This window comes from Hevea brasiliensis, chromosome 15 (assembly GCF_030052815.1).
Source record: "Hevea brasiliensis isolate MT/VB/25A 57/8 chromosome 15, ASM3005281v1, whole genome shotgun sequence".
NCBI classification, from domain to species: Eukaryota; Viridiplantae; Streptophyta; class Magnoliopsida; order Malpighiales; family Euphorbiaceae; genus Hevea; species Hevea brasiliensis.
In genome coordinates this window covers 5,508,186-5,513,963 of record NC_079507.1, presented here as the reverse complement: position 1 = coordinate 5,513,963, position 5,778 = coordinate 5,508,186, and positions in this window count along the sequence as shown.

Genomic DNA, 5,778 nt, shown 5'->3' with positions numbered 1-5,778 from the left:
TTTGTACTGCAGAATAATAATTAAATCTTAATATTAAATTAATTAAAATTGATTGCATAGTTTTTTACTTTAATGCTTAATATTAATCGCTAATATTTAATTGCATTTTAATAATTTATATATCTAATTTTTAATTTTTTAAAATCATTAATTATTCAATATTTTTTAGCATTGATTCTCATTAGTAGTGTTAAAATAGAATGACAATTATTTTTAAATCAGACTTGATTAATTTTTTGCGACTTTGATGTTATGCAAGATAGCGACGAAAAAAAAAAAAATCTTTACCTTCAATTCTTGTAATAGTATATTATTATTTTTTATTAAAATTAATTTTTTTATGTATTAAGGTATTTATGCGTAAAATTTACATTCCTATCTTGTAATTTATACTTTTAATAAATAAATTTATATTATATAATCATAAATTAAAATAAAAAGAAAATTTCTAATTAGAAAGTTTGCTCTATCCCAATTCTCTAAGGAATAATTACAGAGGGACTGATTCCCACACCCAACGTGTAGTCATTCCAAGTTGATAAAAATATGTTATAAATAAATTTATCATTCATTAACATGTTAATTCAATATGTGGGCACTTTCGTATTTTTATTTTTCATCATGCAATTTATTGATGAGCCTTTGGTATTGGTTTTGATTTAAATTACCACGGCAATCTTAGTTAGGTTGTTGATTTTGACTATAAGATTATAAGAAATCCTAATTATATTTTTAAATATATTTATGTGAAAAGATAAACACCCCTCAATATTAATTTTAAATTATTATATGTTTTAGATTTTCAAAATGATAAAAATGAGAGAGATATAAAAGGAAAAGAAAAGAAAATTAGCTATTTAAGAGTATTAATTATATAATTAATATGAATTAATTAGATTAAATTTATATTTTAATATATAATTGATGCATTTATAACATACATAATATAATCTATAATTTTAAAAATAAAAATATTTGTTAAATATATTAAATAATATATTAAGTAAGTTTTAAAATTATTTTTATTAAATGACATCACAATATAAAATTTCAAAATATTAATATAATAAAAATAAAAATTGCATAATGATAATAACTAAGCTACAAAAATATATTTTAAAAATTATCCTATTTTTTAATTTCATAAATAAATTTCTTTCATATTAATCTAACTTTACAATCTCATTATATAAATTAATTTTATTTTAAATTATAACAAATATAATATAAGCAAATCAATTTACAAAAATAAAATAACAAAATTACTATAAATTTAATTCAATGAACTAACTTGTATTTCTTATTAATTTGTTTTAATATTTAAATATCTTCACCTATTTATATTTTTAAAAAGTTTTATTTTATTTTATTTAAGTTTATAATTATGTTATCATTAAAAATATAATAATTTTAAATAAATAAATATTTTTATCTATATAATTAATTAAAATAATATTAAAATTAATATTTTAATTTAAATAATTAAAACATTTTTAACACTATGATAATATTATATCAAAATTATATAAAAAATTAAATCATATATATATATATATATATAATAACAAATATGCCTTCTTCTTCCTACGGAGTACCATTAGTTATGGTTGCCCAGAAATTAATGGGAACAGATTTAGAATAGGAATAAATAATTTTATATTAAATATTAGTAAATTAAAGATTAGCAGGGAAAAAAGAAACATGCTACAAATCCAATTATTTATAGATAATACAATCTCTTTCGGTAATCCACAATAGTTCCACACACGTACTTAGTAATTTCTGATTGCACAATAGAATTTCAAGTAGCAAAGTGTTATAGCACACAGCTTATTCTGATAGAAGTTTTACAAGTACAATTGATAATAGAAGAAACTAAGAGGTTACTCTTACTTCATACTGGTAAGAAATTATGAGAGGAGATTGCCTTGAAATAGGTCTATCTTCAGACTACAGCTCTAAAATTGTTCTTGTTCCCCAGTGGACGAAACACTTGTAGGCCTCATTGAGGTTAAATTGATTGACTAACCCAATACCAAAACATTTATCAACAAGCATCCATTCTTCTAAAATTGAAAAACCAGGATCAAATTAATATGTATATAATATTTCAAGATTATCTCATGATCATGGATGTAATTCTACAAGGCCTCTCAAACAAAAGAATTGAATATTATTTTAAGGCATCTAACTTTCAAGAAGAAAAAGAAAAGAAGGACCCAAAAAAAACAAGAGAAAGGCATTAGCCATACAATATCAACAGATAATGTGTATTATTTCATTTTTCTAATTTGGCCCCCTAAGATTTTGAAATTTTTTTTTGATATAGCCTCTTTTTTTCCTTCTTTTTTTACCCAACTTCTCCTCAAGTTTTGGAAATTTCTTGTTATATAGATGTGTCCCTACTTTTTCTTTTTAATTTGATTTCCACTCCCTCTAATGAAGAAGGAAAAAATGTTATCATTATTATTTTTTTATCTTATTAAAATAATTTTCATTATGGTTACCATCTAAAAATAAAAGTAAAATTGGTAGTTTTATAATAACTATTTTTACATAGACAAATATTTATATTTCATTCATTTAATTAGATTTAATTATGTGATGTCCTTCATAATAATTATTGTTTGATGTGAATAAAATATTTATAGTTTTTAAAAGAATTTTAATAAATATTTGAATATTCAAATTTAGATTTGAAAGCTTAAAATAAAGTTTCTCACAACCTTTATTTTTATCAGTCCCAAAACTGATTATTATTATTATTTAAAAAATAACTGAACCCATTTAATTTTATCTATTTTAATTAATAATCTACATAAAAAATTTATTTTTATTAATAATTTATATTTTAAAATTTTAATAATTTCATAAATAGTTTAAATTCTATTTCATATAAAATAAAATATATAAAAATTATAAATATTATTAAAAAAACATATTTTATATTTAATTAAGTGTTTATATAAAGAAGTTCGAATAACGAGTACCTAATATATAAAACTCAAATCCAACTGGAACCTGTAACAGGCATTATTCTTCAAATCTGAACCCATCACAAACTTGATTATATAATATTTAAATCCATTGTATTAGGATTCGGTCTGCTATGTGCAAAAACCCAATCCACTGCGATCCCTATCCCCTACCATTCATTTATTCGGCATCTGTCCCCAAGTAAAAGGTCCTTAAAAAATGAGCAAAAAGAAACAATGCACAACAAATACTTCAAATTATGATAATAAGACACCGTAACTTATGGTTTTCAAGCTCTCACTAAAATGTATCAGAAATGCTTTCTCACATTAACCCAAACTAAAAGAGTTTCTTTCTCGAATATCGCTCTAAGCTCATAAGATGATAAATTTTTAACATGCAAAATCAGTGATAGAAGCATTTAACATGGGCCGACTAGTTTTATAAGCAAATTTATGACTAAATTAGAACTCCTAAAAGGTTAAGATATGTTACGAAATCTATTTAGAGCCCATTCATCATCCAGCAAAGAATGGTTAATTAACACAAATATTGTTTTTGACCATCTTGTTCATCTTTTTTTAGTCTAAGTTTTCTTTTATTTTGCGTATGCTTTCACTTAAAAAAAAAAAAATGAATTCGTAAAATGTAGAAGCAAAACAAACTACCATTCGGCAAACGATTCCATTCATAAAATTGATCCCTAGAAGTCGAATTTCATGCTTTGATCTATCAACAGAAGTGAATAAGACAAGAGTTTCCATGGGATGTAAGAGGGTAAAGTTTGAATGTACTCTCAAGCAAAACCAACCTAAATCACAAAATTAACAGCAGCAACAAACAAGAAGGCATCATCATTTTTTTTTTCCCATATAAAATAATAGTGATCAAAAGAAAAAGGAAAAAACCTAACATACAAGAGAAACACCAAGAAAGAAGAAAAATAAAGATGACTTAAACAAGCAAATACACAAAAATGAAATGTTATGATCAACTTTCTCATGTGAACAATTACCAATTTGTAAAGACAATAAAATGCATTGTGACCTGACTTGCAAGAATTTATTTGCAAAATAAACACCAAGAAACTCATATTTTATCATTTGCCAACGTCCTCATCAACTTGATAGCACATTAAAATAATAAATGCCACTGAATAACACTTGGATGCTGTTACGTTTGCAGAATCTATTTCATCTCTTAGAATCACTTGGAATGTCATATCAGTTATCAAATGATTATTATTGAGCTTGGTTAATAACAAAAGATTGCAAGCACTGCAAATCCTTAAATTATAGATAGTTAAACTCTTATTTTTTAAAACTTCTTTTTTCCCCTTATTCCATTTGAATTCATCATGTTACAATAAAGAGAATATAACCAAAGATCTCTTAATATTTGCAATTCAATTTTTAGTAAATTATTATTTCGTCCCTTTAGTTTGGAACTTAAGATGCGCCAGTCCCTGCACTTTGTTTTCATTAATGAGTTAGTTCTTTTGTCCATATTAATCATTAGAGACACTTAAAAAAATATTATAACTCTCATAATCACCCCAAATTTACAGAATTTACCCCCCTCTCTCTCTCTCTCTCTCTCTCCCTCTCTCTCTACCCTTATAATGTAAGAAAAAATAAGACTAGTAATGATCAATTTTAGAAATAAAAGGACTTGACTATTAAAATTTTTGTTAAAAAAAAAAAAAACCTTTTAAGACTTAACTATGAAAACAATATTTCTATTTTTTCAGATATTATTCCACAATTGAAGAGGATGAAAAGGTCAAAATTTTGAAAAAAAAAGATTTATTAAACAATAAAGAGTAACATACAGAAGCAAAATGAGGTATGTCAGACTCTTTTACATGCTTACTCTTTTTGTTATAAGTACCTATGCATTATACATTCAAGCAAAATCAAATAGATGTCTAAATATGGGATCAACCGTGGCACAGATACGTAATGCTGCTATCTTGTAGAATCTATGTATAAATATGAGAAACATGGTGAGCTAAGCATTAAGCAAAGAATTCAATAGATATTTGATTACAATGCAGAGTAAATTCATTATTTTGGCATCCTATCTCCCAATTAGCTTGATTCATTTGCAAGTGTTGTTGATAGGTTGCACAGAAGGTAAAATGAAAGGGATTTTACAGTTGTTAGATACAAACTATTAAAGAATTACTAATGCAGTCAGATATCATGAACAAAATCATTAAAAAAGAATCTTTGAATCTAACCTGGAAAATCCACCAGAACCAGCACCTACTTTCTAGGCTATAATGCTGGAGTCAATGTCGAATTGATATTTGCCGTTGAAGAACCAATCCCCCACCAATATCACCTTCTAATATCAGAGATTCATCCTCTCTTGCATGCTCAAAATCCCGCCTACAAGAAAATTTTTTCTAGTGTGTAACAAATACATGACATAAAGCAGAAGCAATTGAGAACCATTGTAATTATTTTCATGCATGGAGCCATGGATAACTATTAGAAAACTCTATAGGATTCTGACCCTTTCTGGATATAATAGATTCCTAAGATCCTTGTCCTTTGCGGTTCAAAGCTGTGTTTAGTTTGATAAACTCGCAAGGGGAAAGAGGAGAATGTAGGACGAGATAACAATTTCAAAGGAAGAAGGAAATAATGTGCAATGAGAAGCATACACGTCACCAATTCACAACAATTTTACACCAGTATTTTAAATTCATATATGTCATTTTGTTTATGGTTTTTAAAAAATTCACGAAATTAGTAGCTGATTTGGTCCATTTTAGACTTATTCAAACAGATTCCA